This window comes from Marmota monax, unplaced genomic scaffold (genome assembly GCF_021218885.2).
Source record: "Marmota monax isolate L192 unplaced genomic scaffold, Marmota_monax_Labrador192_F-V1.1 WCK01_AAM20220418_F8-fsc00054, whole genome shotgun sequence".
Lineage (NCBI taxonomy): Eukaryota > Metazoa > Chordata > Mammalia > Rodentia > Sciuridae > Marmota > Marmota monax.
The window spans coordinates 12,901,665-12,923,610 of record NW_026692145.1 but is presented as its reverse complement, the minus strand read 5'-3'; the positions used below and the strand labels follow the sequence as shown (position 1 = coordinate 12,923,610).

Below are 21,946 nucleotides of genomic sequence, written 5' to 3'. Positions count from 1 at the left end.
AATAGCTTGGGGATATTTTCTTCTACTATGTAGGTTGTTTCTTCACCCTCTTGATTGTTTTCTTTGCTGTGCAGAAGTGTTTAGTTTTATGTAATCCCATTTATACATTTTTTCCTGCATTTACTGTGTTTTATGGGTCTTACCCAGAAAATTATTGCCCCTAATGATGTCTTAAAATTTTTCCACATAACATAACACAATGTTAAGACATGAATTAATTGAAAAACTTATTATAAATATTTATTTATTTACATTTATCTAATTTGTTTATTTCATAAAGGTACTTGTGAAAATTCTGTTATCTGACAAGCCTAGCCATTATTTTTAAGATATGTTCATGTCAGAGAAAAAGTTAAATTGCTGCACTTGATATCCTGAAAGCAGTGCACACTGCCTTGCACTTTGAGTTGTATATTTAGTCTTAGATATATTCATATGATTTTAAAAATTTAATGTAGAGGATCACAGGGTTATTTATAAACCTACCTGGTCAGCAAACCCAGGCAATAATGGATGCTAACAATTCTGATTTTGCCAATAAATTTAAAGTAACTTATTATAAATTTGATATGCAAAGAAAAGCATTTGACTTCATTTTACAGTTTTATGTGTGTTAGAATCACATAGCAACATAAATTTAATAGTTTGTAACAAAGTTTAAATCAAATTATATTTTTGATAAAATGGGACAAGTTAAAATTTTTATTTGCATACTTATGATGACTGTAGACCCAATTTTTAAAGCATTTCCCATAGCAGCTTGTTTCCTTTTCATGGTACATAAATATTTTATTGTACCAAGGAGATAACATTCAAGAGTTGAAATGAAATTCTTTTAACCACATTGCTTTACATGTATTTGTTTAAGTTTTCATTTGTATCAGTGTTCTTATTTTCATTGTTAACTAATTTTTAACCCAAATATGAAAACATAAAAATTGTATATATTTAAGGTGTGTTTTGTGATGTTTCAGTACATGTGTACATTGTTTAATGTTCAAATTCCAGTGAGCACACTTATTACTTCAGACATCATTTCTTTATGTTGAACACATAGTTCTTTTGTCTAGCTTTTTGAAATGGACATTACATTATTGTTTATAATTAGTGTACTATGTAATAATATGTAGTAACTTATTGTGTCTATAATTTAGGACTTTTTTATACTGGGGATTGAACTCAGGGGTGCTCAACAACTGAGCCACATCCCTAGCCCTTCTTTATATTTTATTTAGAGACAGGGACTTGTTGAGTTTCTTAGGGCCTTGCTGTGTTGCTGAGGCTGGCTTTAAACTTGTGACCCTCCTGCTTCAGCCTCCTGAGCTGCTGGGATTACAGGAATGTGCCACCATGCCCATGTGATTTAGGACTTTTAATCAACCTTTCTCCATCACTTTTCTTCTCTTGTCTACCTAGACTCTGGAAATCATCATTCAGCTTCTGTGAGATTACCTTTTTAAGATTGTACATATGAGGGCTGGAGTTGTGTCTCAGTGATGGAGTGCTCCTCAGCACTGCATAAAAATAAATAAATAAAATAAAGGTATTGTGTCTATCTACAACTAAACTTTTTTTTAAAAGATGGTACATATGAGTGAGATCATGGGATATTTCTATTTCCATGACTCATTTATTTCATGTAATATAATCATTTATACTTCCATTCATATTGTTGCAATAACAGGATTTCATTTTTTATGACTGAACAGTATTTGTGTGTGTGTGTGTGTGTGTGTATCACATTTTCTTTATTCATTCATCAGTGATGGACACTAATGTTGTTTCAGTTTCTTGGCTGTTGTGAATAGTGCTGCAATGAACACGAGAGTGCAGATGTCTCTTCAACATATTGATTTCATTTTGTTCATGTATGTATCCTAGTAGTATTGATTACTAGATCGTAATGTAGTTCTACATATACTTTTGTTGCTGAGGACTGAACCCAGGGTGTCACAAATGGCAGACAAGTGCTCTACTACTGAGCCATATACTCAGCCTTCATAGTTCTATTTTTAATACTTTTTTGAGGAAATTCTCTACTGCTTTTCATAATGGCTATATCAATTTACACTCCTTTCAACAGTGTTCAACTAGGTTCAACTAGGTTGCTTAGGGCCTTGCTAAATTACTGAGGCTGGAGTTGAACTTGTGATCATCCTGCCTCAGCCTCCTGAGTCCACTGGGATTACAGAAATATGCCTCCATGCTTGACTATTTTCATTTATTAATCAGGTTGTTTTTGTTTTCTGCTGTCCACCCATCATCAGATATTTTCTTCGCATATATTTTTCTCCCATTCTATAAGTTTTTTCTTTGTTGATTATTTCCTTTGTTGTATAGAAGTTTTTAATTGGTTACATCCCTGTTTGTCTATATTTGCTTTTCCAGTGCTTGTGGGGGGCTTCTATAAAAATCCTTTCTGATTTCAATGTCCCATTTCAATGTATTCTTATAGTTTCATATTTTCAAGACTTACATTTAAGTCTTTAATCCATTTTGAATTGATTTTGGTAAGTGGTATTAGTTTCATTCTTCTGCATGTAGATATCCAGTTTTCACATCACTATTTATTGAAAAGACTGCAGTCCTTTCTCCATTGAATGTTCTTTGCATCTTTGTTGAACATCAGTTGACTGTAGCTACATGCATTTTCTTCTAGACTCTCTGTTCTTTTCCACTGATCTATGTATTTTATTATGCTAATACCATGCTATTTTGATTACTATAGTTTTGTACTATATTTTGAAGCAATTTGTATAATTCCTCATGCTTTGTTCATTTTTTCTTTGGTTATTATTATTCTTATTTATTCTTTTTATATTTGTATCCTCAGTGTTAGTAGAGTTGCCTGTTGATTAACAAACATTTTGACAGCTCACATAGGTGTCATTTGCTTCTCTGAGCCACACTTCCCAGTAGTAGTCTGTTTTTTGTTGAACATATGGATCTAAATAAAACCTTGCCTAGATTCTGTCCTATAAGGTCAGGCATGATATGATTTCAAGCAAACATGGTTACAATGGAACTCTGGGAGTGAGTTACCCTTTAGTGAAGAGAGGGAATCCAACAGGTAATCTCTTCAGGACATTCAGCTTCGGTATTAAGCATTGAAAGGATACTATTCCAGAAAAGGCTCGTCAGCTGAGGTACAGGACCTCCAGTTTCTGTTGAAAGTGAGTATGACCACCATCTCCTCCTATTTCAGTTTGAGGTCAAAGACCTGAAAGTTTTTTCATAATGTGGGCTGGTATCAAAGACTTAGGGATCACTACCGTATTTTTCTGGATCTAGAGGTGGATCAGAATCTGGGCTGGGCTTTTTAATTGTTTGATTTTTGCTTTGCAGGAATTTCCTTAATTCGGGGATCCTCCAGTAGTGAAGAGCCCTTTGTCTTGCCTAAGGTCTATCTACAGAGCCCAGGAGGCTATAGGTTGTGATAGTGATACCCTTGGAGTTGTAGTACTTGATCAGTTTCTCCTGGGTGGGGTACAAGTGGCACTTGACTTGCTTATTCACTGGTTTATATTTTAGTCCAGGCTTGTTGAAGCTCCTTTCAATGTTGTCTTGGTTAAAGTTGGAGATGCCAAGGGCTTTCATCAGTCCCTTGTTTCCCAGTTCTTCCATGACGTCCTAGGCATCTAAGAATGTTAATTTACTGGTGAGGCTATTGACATTATTGACTTTGGTGAATAAGTTCTTCCCAGGCTCAAATCTGTGCCCAGTGAATAAAGTGGATTTCCAGATAATCATGTTTCAGATCCTAGAGGGTCTTCCAACAGGTTTCTTTCAGGAGATTTCTTTCACATGAGGTACACCAGTTTGCTAGCAATGAAGAGATCCTTCTACTTCACAACCTTCTCTGGAATCTTCTCTTGGATGGCTTCTCCATCTCCTTTGTGTTCTGACAGACTTAGTCTGTATGGTGATATCCTCCATCAATGGCTACCTTCATAACTTCTTTAACTTTGTCTAGGGGAAATGCCTAGTTGTCTATACCCACAATGGGCATCTTGGTTTTGGTGATGAGCTCCATAAAAGTAACCATGGGTGGTACAGAAATGGTTCTGAGAAAACAAATAAATGTCTTTTTTACATGCTTGTTGATTTACTCAAGATATCTGGTGATTTAAATGTTTTGGTGTGGTATGAATTTTAGAAAATTGTTTTATGGTTGAGGAATATTATTGGTATTATTGTAATTGCAAAGAATTTGTATTATGAGGGCTGGGGATATAGCTCAGTTTATAGAGTGCTTGCCTCATATGCACAAGGCCTTGGGTTTAATCTCCAGCACAACACCAAAAAAAAAAGAATTTGTATCTGTATTATGACATTTTAAAAATATTGATTCTTCCAATCCATGTATATAGGATATCTTTCAATATTTTTGGTAACATCTTTAATTTCTTTTGTAAGTATTTTCTAAGTTTCATTGTAGGCAACTTTCACCTTCTCCTTAAATTTATTCCCCAATATTTTATTTTATTTTTTGAAGATATTGTAAATGGGATTGCTTTTTTTTGTGGCATTAGTGATTGAACCCAGGGCCTTGTGCATGTAAGGCAAGCACTCTACCAACTGTGAGATTCCTTTTTTGATTTCTTTGTTCACCAAGAATATTGATGTCTCAATTTCTCCCTTCCCTTTAATTTTTCCTTCTCATTACCTGGTTTTAGTATCAGGGTAAGGCTGCCCTTATAGAATGTGTTTAGAAGATTCTTTCTTTCATTTTTTGCAATAACTTATGAAGAAGTAATATTGGTTCTTCTTTAAATGTTTAGTAAACCTCAGTAGTTGAGCTGTATGGTCCTGGGATTTTCTTTGTTTGGAGATTTATATTATTCAGTCAATCTCATTAATTGTTATTGATCTGTTCTGGTTTTCTCTTTCTTCATGGTTCAGTCTTGGTAAGGTTATAATCTGCAGAAATTTGTGCACTTCTTATCAAATTTATAGGCATATAATTGTTCATGATAATTTCCAATGGTCCTTTATGGTTTCAGTTATAATACTTCCCTTTTGATGTCCCTGTATGAAACTTTTTTTAGTCTAGCTAAGAGGGCTTATTATTGATCTTTTCAAAGATGCAAATGGTTGTTTCATAGATTTTTTTGGTACTATTTTGTCTCTATTTCATTTATTTATGCTCTTATTTTTAGTGTTTATCTCCTTATATTAATTTTTTCCTAGTTCTTTAAGATGCAGCAATATGTTGTTAAATTTGAGATTTTTTTGATGTAAGTCTTGATTTGAACAAACTTCCTTCTTAGTAGTACTTTTGATGTATCCCATAGTATTTGATGTGTTTTGTTTATTCATTTCCTTCAAGAAGTTTTTTGAAATTTTTTCCTTGATCCATTGGTTGTTCAAAAGTATGTTGTATTTCCACACTTTTCAGAGTTTATCTTGTTGATTTCTAGTTTTATTGCATTGTGGTTAGAAAAAACACTTGATATTATTTCAGCTTTTTTTAAAATTAAGACTTGTTTTGTGGTCTACCACATGATCTATCCTAGAGAATATTCTGTGTGCTGATGATAAGAGTAAAATAATGTTGAATGGAATTTTCTGTTGATATATGTTGGTTTCATATAGTGTGCAGTTTAGCTTTTCTAGTTCTTTGCTGTTTTTTTTTTCTGGATCATCTGTCCATAACTAAAAGTGGTGTATTGAAATGGACAGTTCTGAATATTGGAGTTTGTCTCTCACTTTAGGTCTGTTGACATTGGCTTTGTATACTTGGGTGCTCTGATGTTGGATACTCAGTTTTAATTGTTCTTAATTTATATGCACCCAATTGATGTGTATATATATTTAGAATTATTTCCTCTTGCTGAATTGACCACTTTAGCATGTAATTACTTTCCTTGTAATGAATTTCTCCTTTTTGCATTCCTTTTGCATGTAATATCTTATACTGTCATTTTATTTTCAGTCTCTGCATGTCCTTACATATGGAATGATTTTATTGTAAGCAACATATAGTCAAGTCTTTTGTTTTTACCTATTCAGTCACACAGTATTCTTTTGATAAAATAGTTGATTTATATTCAAGGTTATTATAGATAGGTAAGGTCTATAGGCATTTTGTAACTTGCTTTCTTGTAGTTCCTTTCATTTTTCCTCACTTTAATATAGTCTACTTTGTAGTTAAATGATTTATCTTGAGTGGGGTGTTTATGATTCCTTGTTGATTATTTTTCGTTTGACTTTTCCAGGGTTTTGCTTTGTGATTACCATGAGACTTACAAAAACATTTTTTTTGGTTATAATAAACTACTTTGAAATAGGAACAACTTAATATCATAAAGATCAGAATGGAAAAGAAACATAAAATATACTGATAAGGAAAGTCCACATTTGTACTCCATTCCTCCTCATGTTTTGTATTTTTTTAAAAAAATTATCTTTTTTTTAGTTGTAGTTGGACACAATACCTTTATTCTATTTATTTTTAAGTGGTGCTGAGAATCGAACCCAGGGCCTCACATATGCTAGGCAAGCGTTCTACTGCTGAGTCACAACCCCAGCCCATATTTTGTATTTTTGATACCCCATTTTACATATTTGTATATTGCTGTCTCTTAACATATTAATGTAGTTTTTATTAGTTTTAATTGTTCTTTTACTGTTTTACATAATAGTTATGAATGATTTTCTCCTATACTTACAATATTAGAGTATTTTGTGTGTAATTATTCTTACTAGTAAACATTTTACCTCCCCATGTTTTCTTCTTACTCATTAACAGCTCTTTTCATTTGAATAATGTTCTGTAGCAGTTCTTGTAGAATATGAAATAGATTCTCACAGCTTTTGTTTGGGAACGTCTTTATCTCTTCTTCATTTTGAAAGGATAGATTTGTTGGATACAATATTCTTGGCAGATTTTTTTTTCTTTCAGTACTATGAAAATCTCATGCCATTCTCATGCCCTGTAAGTGTTATGCTGAGAATTCTGCTAATGGGCAAATTGGGGCATCTTAATGTGTTATTTGTTTCTCTTCTCTTGCAACCATGACAATATTCTGTTTGAATTTTACCTCTGAGAGCTGTATTATGAGATATCTTGTGGTACATTTGGTTAAGTTAAATCTGCCTGGTGACTTTCGATATTCCTGTACTTGGAGGATGTGCATATCCTTATAGAGGTTTTGAAAGTTTTTTGTTATTTCTTTGAATAAACATTCTACTCTATTGACATTCTCATGTACCACTTTAACCCTAATAATCCAAATATATTTTTAAAAACTGTTTAAAAGTTGCAGTTTGTACTTTATTCATTCTTTTTTTTTCTTCTCCATTTGTGTGATTTCAAGTAGTCTGGCTTCCAGCTCACTAATTCTTTCTTCTTTTGATTTCTTTTTCTATTTATGCCTTCTGTTGCATTTTTAATTTTACTGAGTGTGTTTTTTATCACAAGAGTTTCTGTTGGATAATTTAAATTGTTTCCATCTCTTTGTTAATTCTTTTAGAGTGTTGAATCACTTCTCTGGTGTTTGAAACTCATTGAGTTATCATAAAATGGCAGTTGTAAAACCTGAGAATTCTTCCATACTGATTACTATCTGGTCAATCTATGTCACCTCATTTTGGCTGTTAGATGAAGCCATGCTTTCCTGAAATCTCCTAATGTTTGCTGGTATTGGACATCATCTAGACACTGAAGGAATAAATATTTATTTATTCTAGTCTTCTAATCTGGCTTTGTAACCATCTTTCCAGAATTTCTATGACATATGCTTATTTTCTCTGAGCCTGTAGTCATTTGAACTATTTCAGCACTGAATGGCTCCCAGGTCTAGTTTCCCATGAGTCTGTAGTTGGTTTGTTATCATTGTTCATTCAGAACTACTAGATTTGTCCCAAATTTTGATTTGGTTGTGTTGTTCAGAATGAACCAGGGGAGTATCTAAAGAGTAGCTTTTCCCACAAGATTTTCACTAGTGTTTGGCTAAGTCCAGATACCTTGTCCATAGTCATTGGCCTGTGATCAGGCACTCCAGAATTCTGCTGGACTCTGGGTAGCATTACTGTGGATGCACAAGCTGTAGATTCCTTTGCTGTGTCTGTGATTACTATGCCACCAAAGTTTGTCACACCCTAGGACCACACTGCTGTGGGCTGCCTACTGCTGATATGGACTCTTGACCCAAGACCACTGCAACCACTCACAGTCGATGCAGGCTAGAAGTTTGATAGAGTGGGATTACTTTACTTTCCTTGGTATTGGGGGCATACCAGAGGCTTTGTGTTTGGAAAGAATTAGGCATGGGGACTACTGGGATCAGCACAGTGTTAGGTTAAGTCCCGAGCTTTCTATCCTTTCCTACCTTAGCAAATGGGGTCTTGCTCCATTCTGTCCTGTCAGAAGTTGAAGTAGTAGTGGTAAAGGCAGTCTGTTGGCCACTAAGCTGGTGCTAAGCTGGGTTGTACCCAAGTCTCATAGCATTATGAACCTTCACAGTCTCAGGGAGAGCATGGGTGTCCATAAGGTTTACTCCAGTTGCTGGAAATGATGTGGCCAAAAGGTGCATAGGAGTCTGCCTAATGCTGTGGCTGGACTTTTAGATCTGTTTGTGAGGTATGGACTTTGTATGGAATCTTTGGTTTCAACCATTTTCTTGGTCTTACCATGGTAGGCTTCACCCTGGGTTCTGAGACAAACCCCTATGCTACTGTTTGTGCCTTGTTCCCCAGCAGGTAGTGTACTACTCCCTCCTCTGTCTAAAGATGGAGGATGTGTGATAGAGGCAGTCAGCCAATTGGCTTCCAGTTTCATTGACTCAATCTGTGAATATTGACTCAGTGGTAGACAAACCTGTCTGGCAGCAGGTTTCAGCATGATAGGTCTGGTATTAAGTTTCAAGTCTGAGGCCTGAATTTGATTCCCTCTTTCCTAACTTGGGGGATACTCTGTCCAAGTTGCATTGCTTCTAGTTGCAGTAAATTTCTTTCTTCCTCCCTTCTCCACTATGTGATTTCTTTTTGTTGTACTAAGAGCAGGCAATGTAGTTTGTTACCTTGTTTCCTTTCCTTTTGTGAGGATAGTTTGGTGTGTATATAACTTTTGGACTTGGTCTGTGTATGGGAAGATGGTAGCCAAATAATCTGTTCAAGGCACCATCTGGCTTTGCCTACTTATAGAATGGTTTTTCAAAAGTCTCTTACATTTTTCCCTCCATTATTTTCTAGCTTTCAGTGTTTATAAGTTAACTCTTATATCTTTATATTTTCTTTACATTTCATATAGAACTGGCTAAAATAACAGATTTCTAAGCATCTTTGAATAACATAATTATCTATTTTTCTATCTTGTTATTTTGAATCTGATGTTTATTGCTCATATTAAGATAACTACAAAGTTTTACATTGTTAACCCTATAATTTCAGTTTAAGAATTGTCTTGAAAGAGTTACAAGAGCAGGGTGAGGTGGCACATGCTTGTAATTCCAGTGGCTCCAGAGGCTGAAGTGGGAGGATTCCAAATTATAGACCAGCTTTGGCAACTTTGTGACACCTTGTGTCAAAATAAAAAATAAAAAGGACTGAGGATATATGTAGTTCAGTGGTAAAGCACCCCTGGTTTCAATCCCAAGTACCAAAACAAAAATATTCACAAGAAATTTTTATATTAGGCTTGCAGATTAAACACAACTATGAACCAAGATGTACCTAAACCTATATGAATTCACCAGAAATGTTCACAGGATGTTAAACATGAGCTCAATTGTATTAAAGAGTGCAAGAGGAATCCTTGCAAAGAAGAGGGGAACAATTTTGGGAACTCCACATATTCCTAGGAATCCTGGTTGTATCTTACATTGATAGGTTTGAATTTTTGTTCTGTCAAGGGCTCTCTCCAGAACACAAGAAAAGTTAAGCTTACCTTTCACCAAAGACTTGCTCAGGAAAAAAAAGTCATCCAAAGAGAATTAGCAGGAGTACTCATCCTAAATATGGCCTAAGGGAGGTTTACCTTTATCCTTCATGAAGGAACTTTTTGAAATATCTCAAAGTCAGAAAGGAGACGCTACCAAAAAGATAAAGGTGCCAAATGAGAGAAGACTCATTGGGACAGAAAAAGGCTTTTCATGGAAACAGAGTACAAAGTGCTTATTGTTGTCAATGTACCTGTTCAGTGTCCCTCACCTTCAGAGGGAATAGGTGACTCAACCTAAATAAAACAATCAGAGATTCTCCAGAGAAGAATGATATTTATTTGGTAATAACATTGTAATAGTAATATGTGTATCATAGTAAACTATGGGCATATCCAAAGAGGTTGAGGCAATAGGAAGCTTTTAAAGACAAAAATGAGGAGGGGAACATCAGATAGTTTGAAACAACAATGCTTGATTACAATGACTAATAATAAGGATGGTGTTAATCTGATGTTGAACAGACAATGGCTGGGCATGTGTCTTTGTAAAAGTATTTTTTTTTGTATGATATTTTAGTGGTAACCTTGTGATTCTGGCAGGGTCTTTTGTGATTGTTACTACCAGGTAATCATGCATAAGGATCCTTCCTTTATAATCATCCAGGTTTATCTACTTTTTGTTGTTAAGGTTGACATAGTGATTCCATTTTAATTCTGTTAATTTTTACATTAGATAGATAGGGTAGGATGGGTCATATGCAACCCCAAATGGTCTGGAGGGTGGGTAGTATGAGTTGGTTTCATTGAAATGATATCAAATGGGTTTTTAATAGGAAGTGGGGTTTGATTATAAGAAAGGGTAAAGGGATATTGCGCAGGGTAGATGATATTACAATGTACTGTGGAAGTGGATTTTCCAAATTTTAATCTTGTTTTGATAGTGCTAATAGTATTGCTTAGAAAATTTATAGAGAGCCATGGTGCTCTAAGACAAAATTATTGTCTATCTAAGGATGAACACTCTGTATAAAGCTGGTCTTGTTTGAAATCAAATTATAGATTCTAATATAAACTAACAAACAATTTCCTTTTCCATTGTGTCAACTGAACCTTACATTATGAATTGGTTAATTGTTCTTCCCTCCTGGCTGTGGACATTAGCTTCTGGTATTTTGGAAGGAACTGAACTCATTTTGGTGATACAGTATGTTTGATGAAGACCTTAAGTCCCATGAGCGAGTCATCCAATTGTTTTAGCATTCAACTGAGGAGAAATTCCTTTTTTGGCTCATGATTTGCATACTGATAAGCCATTGCTCTTGCCAGAGTGCTCAAGTTAGTGAAAGTTAGTGGAAGAACTATTATAATTCTGATACTGTTAGAATTTATAGTAGTGAGAGCTCAGCTCAGGGTCCCTCTCTGAGATGATGAAATGTATTCACAGTTGAAACCCTGGCCCTGAAAATTTGATTGTCAATTGGGAAAAGCACATTCAGAGTCAACTTTCTCTGTAATTGGTTAACACTCCTCTTTCTCCATGGAATCAAGTAATGGAAAAATAAATGCAGAGTAAATAGAATTTCATGCTTGTGCAAGTCACTGGAAAAATCATCCCTGAGTCATGCAAGAAGAATGTTCTGTTCAGAGGAAAATTGTCTAGAAGGGAAACATTTTATTCCAGCTTCCCTTCTCTTATTTATACAATTTGAACTTCTGATTTTCAAATGCTGATCACGGAGAGAAGAACTGGGAATGAGGTATTTTGAAACTATCCTAGGGATCAAGTGAGTTTTAGTTGTATTAAAAGACAGAAGAACATATTAAACCCAAACTATTATCTGAAGTGATTGCTAATTACACTTGTTGGGAAAAATGTTAAAATAGACAAAATTTACCTTATCAATACTGTTGCATATGTGTCTTGGTCATCATCACTTTTTCCTGATCACTCTTCTTGCTACATTATATTACTTTTCCATTGCTCCTGGAGGGTAAGGGTCAGAAGTTCAAACCAGATCTCAGTGGGATAAAACCAAGGTTTCCACAGGGCTGAATTGCTTCCTGGAGGTTCTAGGGGGATTCTACTTCATTGCCTTTTCAGCTTCTAGAGGCCGCCCACATTCCTTGAGCCATGTACCCTTTGGCTTCAAAGCCAGCAATGGCCTGAAAGTCTCTTCACATCACATCATTCTGCCCTATTCTGCCTCCCTCTTCCACTTTTGTTTAAATAGTTTTTTTTAGATGTTGATGAACCTTTATTTTATTCATTTATTTATATGTGGTGCTAAGGATCAAACCCAGTGCCTCACACATGCTAGGCAGGTGCTCTACCACTGAACCACAACCCCAGCCCCCACTTCCACTTTTAAGGACCCTGATCATTCCATTGAACGTATCTGAATAATCCAATCTAATCTCCCTTAAATTAGGTAATTAGAAATTTAATTCATGTACAGTATTAATTCTCTTTTGCCATAGATCCTAACCTATTCATGGGTTCTGAGGATTAGGATGTGGATTTTTTTTGGTGGGGGAAGGTTACTGTTCTACCGTAAGTGTCAAGTATTGCAGGCTTTTCATCTATTCCTTAACATTTATCTAGGAATGTTACTTTGTAAGGATCTTAATATATGATGGATAGATAATACCAGACTAGGAGGCAAAAGAGCTGGATTGGAAGACAGCCTCTTTACTTTTGAGCTGTGTGACCTTCTGAAACTCTTTTAACCTCATTTATTCTTAGCTTTGTCATCTATAACCTTTTTATTCCCCTTCTATCAAAGCATATCTTTATTCTTTTTAGCAGGCCTAAGCAAAGAACTAAAGTCAGTCTGGAAAACTAATTCAAGCTAAGATGTGAAGAATTATGGTTTGTCTGACTCTCTTGGCTGTGTTTGTGCTGGGAGTGCCTGTGGGAAGGTATGGTTCAAGATACCCCAGTTGCTATGCTAATACTGGCCACCTGTAAAGGTGCACAGCTCTATCATTCAAGGCATTGAGTTCAGCACCTTCTCCCAGGGATAGTGAATTGTGAGCAAAACAAGATGACCCTAATGTCTCCCTAGTCCTGGGTCCTTCAGATTGCCTGCTTTATTGAAACTTTCCCACAAATAATCTTTTGATGAAACCTATATAATATACTTGTTAAGCTAGCTCTGAAGTCAGTCAAGCCTCTCCAGGGCTTGGCTACCTACCAGGCCCCAGCTTGTTCTCCCTATTTGTGTCTGTTTGTCTTTTCTTTATCCCTCATCACTCCTGTGTGTCTGGTATCTCTATTACTGACCATGGCAGAGAGAGATGAGAGGATCAAAGCTCTATGGTATTAATAAGTGGCAATGGTTTGGAAGCTGGGGTTGTGGCTTAGTGGTAGAGCACTTGCCTAGCATTTGTGAGGCACTGGGTTTAATCTTTAATACCCCATAAAAATAAGTAAATAAATAAAGCTTTAAAAATATAATAACATTTTATAAAAAGTGGCAATGGTTTTATGTATCACTACTTTCTCCCCCCATATACCCTGACAAGTAGCATTTATATATTTGTAAGATGAATTCATTTAAAAGGAAATCATTTTATTGGGCAATACAAGTAAATGGTATAGGTTGATGCCCACCTCTTAAAGCTGAGCTCTTCCCTGAACATTTAAAAAGATGGTGTCTTTTGGATGACCAGAAGGCCTAGCTTACCTAGGATAATTCCATTTTATGATCATGGACTTGTTTTATACTTAAGGTAAGGTGTACCTTACCTTAATTTAGGTGATGCATTATATAGTTACTATATTTATTTGATACTTATTTGTCAATGCCTTGAGTGTGTTTGTAAAATTTCTTTTCTTCCATGGACTTTTATGAAAGTAGGGGATTTTAGTTACTTTAAAATACATTCTCCTAGAATCGCCTGGAATCTGCAAACCATGGCTATGTTAGATATTTTTATTTTTACAATTTGTTTTTAGTTGTATATGCACACAATATCTTTACTTTGTTATTATTTTTATGTGGTACTGAGGATCAAACCCAGTGCCTCACGTGTGTGAGACATTGATCTGGCACTGAGCCATGATCTCAGACAATGGGTACCTATTTCTGACTTACTATATTCCATATTTCACATTCTAGCTATCATTATTTCTCCAAGTAAGGTTTGTAGACCATCTGTTATGGACTGAATTTTGTTTGCCCCAAAGTCCATATGTTGAAGCCAAAACTCTCAATGTGACTGTATGGAGATAAGTCCTTTAAAGAGAAATTAAGATTAAATGAAGTGATAAGGATAGGGCCTCAATCCAATAGGACTAGTGTCCTTATAAGGAAAGCATGAGTTATCAGAAATGTGCAGGAATAGAGAAAAGACCATGTTAGGACAAAGCATTAGGATAGCCATCTGCAAACCAAGAAGCCCTCAAGAAAAACCTTAATTGTCAATACCTCAATCTTGAACTTTTTGTCTTCAGAATTGTGAGAAATTGTAGTAATTTTGTAATAGAAGCCCTAGCAGACTAATGCACCATCTGTATAAGAAGCAGTTAGAGATTTTGTTAAAAATGTAGTTTACTGAATGCAAATCTGGACTTCATCAAAATATCTCTTAATCAAAATATCTTCAGGAAGCTGTATTTTTTAAGGATGAATTCTATGTGTATTAAATTTGAAACCAATGAATGAAAGACTAAGATTTAAAAGGTTTTTTTTCTTGTAGGTGTGCAAGATATCAATCTTTTTTTTTTCTGTTCAATGATTTTCAATCAGGGTAGAAAGAATGAATGCCTGTTATCTTTGGAATATCATCAATGAAAATTCTAAAAAAAATCAGGAGGCTGTAGGGGATATGGATATATATATATATATATATATATATATATATATATATATATATATATAAATGAATCTAAAAGGGGGTACTGGGGATTACATGCAAGGGCAATTTACCACTGAGGTACATTCCCAGACTGTCTTATGTTTTTAAATTGTGAGACAGTGTTTCCCTAAGTTTCCAAGGCTGACTTTGAACTAGTGATCCCCCTGACTCAGCCTCCCCTAGTCTCTGATGTTATGGGCCCACATCATTGTGCCCAGCCAAGAATATATCATTCTAGGGGAAAGTCAGTATCAAGAGTAACCTAGAATTTATCTTTAAGAAAAGTCATTGGGAAATTTGTTAAAGTGTCATTAAAGCCACTGTTTCTTCATTTTCTTTTATTTATTTATTTATTTTATTGGTTGTTCAAAACATTCCAAAGCTCTTGACATATCATATTTCATACATTAGATTCAAGTTGGTTATGAACTCCCAATTTTACCCCAAATACAGATTGCAGAATCACATCGGTTACACATCCACATTTTTACATAATGCCCTATTAGTAACTGTTGTATTCTGCTACCTTTCCTACCCTCAACTATCCCCCTCCCCTCCCCTCCCATCTTCTCTCTCTACCCCATCAGCTGTAATTCATTTCTCTCCTTGTTTATTTTCCCATTCCCCTCACAACCTCTTATATGTAATTTTGTATAACAATGAGGGTCTCCCTCCATTACCATGCAATTTCCCTTTTCTCTCCCTTTCCCTCCCACCTCATGTCTCTGTTTAATGTTAATCTTTTCTTCCTGCTCTTCCTCCCTGCTCTGTTCTTAGTTGCTCTCATTATATCAAAGAAGACATTTGGTATTTGTTTTTTAGGGATTGGCTAGCTTCACTAAGCATAATCTGCTCTAGTGCCATCCATTTCCCTGCAAATTCCATAATTTTGTCATTTTTTAGTGCTGCGTAATACTCCATGGTGTATAAATGCCACATTTTTTTTTATCCATTCATCTATTGAAGGGCATCTGGGTTGTTTCCACAGTCTATGTTTCTTCATTTTCTAGGACTATTGAGCTTTGCCCCTTTCATTCAGACACTGAAGTAGCTTTGATTTTTAAGTCTTTGTTTTTAATAAAGAGAGCATATTTGATTCCATATTTGATCTCTTACCTCAAATACCGATGTACTTATTCCTTAGAAATGGAATCTTATCTCAAGGGAGCTAGATTAGGGACAGATAAGTAAGCTAAGAGACATGGATCCCATTGATATCTCAAAACTTTACAGAGTTAAGTACAATCTGCATGTCAGTTATAATTAAAGTTAGCATGAATCCCTGCAAACCCCATTATTTGTGGAAGTCCAAAGCCTTCTCCTTAATCCCCCAAATCATGTTTCCTCCAAATAATTCATTCACACAAAGTATTTCTAAGAAATAGGGATTTTACTAAAATTTTGTGCAAATTATGGAGAATAATTTACCCAACTGAAGTACAAATGACATTAACATGAACTATAGGCATTTGCATTCTTAAACTATCTATTAACTATGGCAACTATGCATAGTTTTACTAGCCCATCATATTAACCCAGTTTTTTTTTCTTGCTAGTTCCTTTCACATTCTCTCATATTTTAAAATTAAAACAGTCATAGCTATGGGATATATATTTTGTATCTGAAGAATGGAATCTCTTTTTCTGTTTCTTGATCATCATGTGAGCCACTTTTCTTTACCACATCCTTCCACCATGATGTTTGGCCTCACCTTGACCCCTGAAGAATGGAGCCTGCTGTCTATGGATTGAGACCTTTGAGACCATGGGCCCTCAAATAAACTTTTCTTTCTCTGCATAAAAAAAGATCAAAATGGGGCTAGGGCTGTGGCTCAGTGGTAGAACGCTTGCCTAGCATGTGTGAGGCCCTGGGTTCGATCCTCAGTACCATATAAAAATAAATAAATAAAATGAAGATTGAATATTCCTAGTCTGGAATCTGAATACTCCAAAATCAATAATGATTTAAAATCTGAAATTTTCTAAGTGAATTTCTAAGTGAATTTGGAATATTTTGGCTTGGATGCTCAACTGGTAAAGTCTATGCAAATATTCTCAGATGTGAAAAACAGAAATCTGAAATACTTCTGGTCCCAAGCAGTTTAGATAAGGGGTACTCAATGTGTAGCAACATATACATATGAATTGGAAATCTTGGATCCAAAGATCTACTAGTGGTTTGTGTGTCCTTGCTGAAGTCATGCTCCCTCCCTGAGTTTGATTTCTTTACCTGTAAAACAAACCTAGATTAAATAGTTTCTAAAGGCCATTTTATTTCAAACAATATGACATTCTGTGACCTAATGCCACTTGCAAGTAAAACTGGAAGCTGTATCATGCTTTGCTTAAATTAGGTGAGATTACTTTATGATCTGTTTCCTGTGTTTCTGCTATCCTCTCCCTGAAGCTGATAATTTGTTATGAACTATTTACTTATTTACTAGAGATTGTCTAGATATTATATATGTAGGGTCCAGAATTCTTTAAAATGTACTATTGATTTTCTTTATATTCCATTTTATTCCTCAAATTTTAAAGATAATTTTATAATCTTCCTGAAATCAGAAGAGTGAATGGTCTTTAAAATTAACAAGTTATATGGCAACTGTGCCATGGTTATAAGAAGCACTATAAAGATATTGGCATATCTCATATCCTTAACCTTAGCTGTCAATCCCAAACCGTGAAGGCTGTTTCTTACACTGTGTGACATGACCTGAAATATTACCATCTCTTATAGTGGCTGTGCTGGTAAAGAAGGCAGGGCTGAATGCAGAGATCCATTGGTATGATAAATCCTCTGACTAGTCTGCATCACTACAGTGGCCAGTGGGAGGTTATTGGGTGGCTTTAGGAAGTGTAATTAAAAGATATGTCACTGGATAAGATGTTTTTTGGATCATGGGTTTAGTGGCTAGTATTGGCTAAATTGTTATCCATTTGAAGAAGAGGAGGCTGGAGAGTGACATATAGGATCCTGTTTGAATTTGATTGACAAATACATTAATAAAGGATTTCTCAGCATTAGGGGTAGTGGTGTACACCTGAAATCATTGCGACTCATATGAATGAGGCAGACGTATTGCAAGTTTGAGGCCACCCTGAGCAACTTAGGGAGACCCTGTTGCCACACGCAACTGAATCAGTCAGGGTCACTCCAGGTGAATTGGGCTGGCTATTAAATAATCACACAGACACAGAAAGTACCTTTTTCTTGGGACATTTCAGCGAAGGCTCCTCAGCCCCAGCTCCCACAAGGGAAGCAAGAGAGGCAGACAAAAGAGAAAGAGGAGCAAGTTCTGAAGCCCTATTTATTGAGGGGAGCCATTCAATAGAACATTCCATCCAAAAAAGGTAAGGGGTAGTATTACAGAGGAACAAGAAGGCAGCCCACTCCCACTGGGTAATGCCCACTCCCAAAGCCTTACTCCCCTGTTGAGCAGAGATGGGGATATACCTGCTTCCATGTGCAGGGAAGCCAGTCTCCACATCTCCACTGCTTGAAGCCGGGGGGTACTCCGCTCCTATGTGGTAGCTCCCAAATTTTAAAATGGGATAGGGGTGTAGGTCAGTGGTAAGGGAGCCCCTGGTTCAATCCTCATCACCCACTTTCCACCTCCTCAGGAGAGATGCTGGGGTTTGGGGTTAATGTGTCAAATTCAGTTATCTCTGCTACATTATTGTTGTCTGGCTAATCCTCTTCTTCCAAAAATATGTAAATAAAAATGATAATATCATTAATGTCTATAGTACTTCATATGCATTGTGTCATTTAAGCATCACATCGACCCTCCTTACTATTTTTGTTCAAATTGTATAGAGGAGGAATCTGAGGCTCAGTGAAATTAAATAACTTTCCCAAGTTCATTCAGTTAGTGTCTATTTGAACCCAAATTTAAGCCTTGATTATCCCTCTTCTTCCTGTCCTCTTTTCCTTTATGTACTTTGTTTTGACCATTTCTCCTCTTATACTGAATATCTAGTAATATCTTGTTGAATTCGTGATATAGCTTGTAATGGAGTTAGTAATCAGTTGGCAAAATAGAAACAAACAATAGACTGATTAGTCCATTAAGTAATTATTTATTGCCACTATATGCAGGAACATGAATACAGTGTTACAAAGACAGCAGAATATCCCTCACTCTCATGAAGCACATAATCTAATTACTGGTGCTGTCCACAGTTATAGCTGGTACTTTTAAAATATAATTAAAATTTGGTTTTTCAGTCATGTGCTACTTCAAGCTCTTGGTGGACACATGCAACTAGTGGCCAGCATAATAGACAGCACAGATATAGAGCACTTACATTATCAAACTAAATTGTATTAGAGAAAACACAATTTAAAATAATTCATTGAGTGAAAAAGAGGACATATAAGATGTTTAAAATTATTTAATAGGAGGTCTTGTCTGAGAGACTTTCCTGAATGAAGTAACATTTGAACTGAGCTTTCAATTAGATAACCAGGTAGATAGTCTCAGGTTATGACCCATCCACAGATACTCAACTGTGAAGTAATGTGATTCCCACAGAGAAACTTTAGTGAGGTTGATTTGCTCAATTGGTCCAGGATGTAAGGGAACCTATGTTCTTCTCTCCGTGGACATTACCTTGCATAAGCAAGAGAGAATGGAATGGAGGAAAGTAGAGGGTTCTTTCTCATCTCTTTCTGTTAAGGTCTGAATGGTAGAACCTGGGGCCATGAATTATTGCACATGAGAACCTTCATGTATTTTGGTGCTTGTTAAAGCAGTTACATATTTTCCTTTATAATATTATGGGGAGATCCCTGCTTATGTGTCAATGTTAAATTTTATAGGATATATGGTATGAAACTATATATCTTATACTTGGTATAAGATATATATTTATATTTATATCTTTATATCATATATTTATAGGATATATGGTATGAAACTATATATCTTATAGTTTCATAAGACATATGGTATGAACAGAGAAAAGTGATTGAGCAGGAGAGACGCTATCTGTACCTGGGTGTATGTGCTATATCAGGATCTATATGCTCCATGAGTCTCACTGGCCTTCACTGGGGAATACAAGGGTATTGAGATACCCACATATCCATAGGCAGGAAGTTAAGTTCAAGTTTACAACCTGGCCAAGTTGCAGCTCTTGTGGCAATTTGATTTATTGGTAAATGAGTTACCATGTTGAATTGATCTCCTTGCCATTCTCTCCCTCTTTACCACCTGGTATTATCATCTGTTAGATATCTATGTTTATTCTCCAGAAGTTCTTTACAATCTCCAAAGATTTATGTATCTGGATTCTGGCCTTGATTCTTTCTTTAACTAGAGCACCCTGGAGAAGGGCGTGGGGAATGGCAGGCATCTCCAGTGTCATTTTCATGAGCTGAGAATATTTTATATTTACTTTTTAGAGAAAGAAAACAAGGTCTCCAAAGATAAATTTAACTTGACTTGCATGCTATCACCACAACTGGTCATGTTAGTTAAAAAAAGAAAACTATCTACTGATCATACACATGGGACAAAAATCTGGTGAATTATATGAGCTTTCAGCCTTAATTTACATTAATATCATGTGGATGTCATGGTATTGGGAATGGGAATGATTCAGTTCTTTGAACTCTTTCCAGTTTTTGAATCTCCAGAAACAGCAGTGTCAGTCTCTTCACATCTGCCAGCTGTTTGTTTCCTGCTGTGTTTAAATTTTTTTTTTTAATGCATCATGTTGCTACTGTTTTTTTCTTGTGGGGAGGTTGTTTCTGAAGATTATATTCTTTTTAAAAAGTACTGCTTCTTCCCTTTTGATGTAAAATCTGCTTGTAGCTACCTCTCAGATATCTTGACTCACTTGTTATGGCTGGAATCCAAGTCCTGTCCCTCTCAGTTTTTGTTGCATGTTCTGAGCTTTGTCAGAGCCATTCTGTATTTGATTTATCTTCTGCCAAAATGGTGGCGCTATAGTCAATCTGTGTGTCAAGTGCTTCTGAGGCAATCTTTCCAAACTAGATAATTTAATTTTTCCACTTTAAAAAAGCAAAGAGCAAGTCACCTTCATAACTGGAAATGTACTTTGTGGTACAGTGGATGGGCTAGCTTTATTTTCTTGAATCTTAAGAAGAAGCTTATCTTATTCTTGAGGTTACATTCTCTTGAAAAATCTCCCTGCAACTCTCCTACCCTCTGCTACCACATATATTTTCAGTTACAGACACATACTTCCAACTCTTCAAGTTCTATGAGTCCTTTGTGAACTAGTTTAAGTCTCATTCCCTCCATAGATTCTTCCCTAATTAGAGAGAATGAGTTGTTTTGTTCTTTTCTCCTAGAAGCATCTGTTGTCTGAAACATGCATTTTAATATTCACTTATTATATTAACTTTACTGTCTTCTTCAATGGGAGGGCCCGATTTGTTGAGGGATTAGTGAATTTCTTATAATTCTTCCCCTGGTAGTTGATATATTTATTCATCTATTCAGCAAATATTTGTTGAGTACTTACTACATTTAAGTTTTGTGTAAGCACTGTAGCTACAAAGATGAATAAGACATGGCCTCTGTCTTCAAGGGGTACACAGTCTCATAGAGGAGTTAAAAAGTAAGCATTTAAATGTGACAGTATATTATAGATACTATGATAGAAGTCAAAATAGGGCAAGGAAAAGCACAAAGGAAGGAGTGGTGTTAGTTCTACTTGAAGGAGGAAAGAAATGATTCAAAGTGATGATGATTCAGTCTTACTTAAAAGCTTAGTCCATCCATATTTACTTGCCAGAAAATGGGAAGAATTGCATTCCAAACAGAGCAAAAGAGGAAAAGTAAGAGAGCTTTGCAAAAGTACGAAACATTGGAGAAACTAAGTTGTTTGGCATGACCAGAAAGCTGTTGGGTGGAAGGGGTGGGGTAACTAGTGAGAGAGGACACTGGAAAGGTATTAGGAACCAGATTGTAGAGGGTCTTGTCATGTTAAGGACATCACAGGCAGTAGTTAATCATTGTGAAATTTTTGTATGGAGGAGTTATGTAATCTTTTGTGATTGAAAAAAGATTACTATAATAGATAATATGGAGCCCAATTAAGAGGCTAAAATAATGAGGGTCTTGATCACCTGAGAACCATAACAGTAGGCATTGTGAAGGAACACAGATGCTAGAAGTGTAGGGAGGGAGACTGTGGGAGTTAGTGATTGATTGGATGGGAAAGACC

General features: G+C 35.7%; 1 pseudogene; it reads right to left on the bottom strand.

The window, feature by feature from the left end:
- Positions 1–3,118: 3,118 nt before the first annotated feature.
- LOC124110097 (aldose reductase-related protein 2-like) lies at positions 3,119–4,045 on the bottom strand (annotated as a pseudogene).
- Between the last annotated feature and the right edge of the window lie 17,901 nt (positions 4,046–21,946).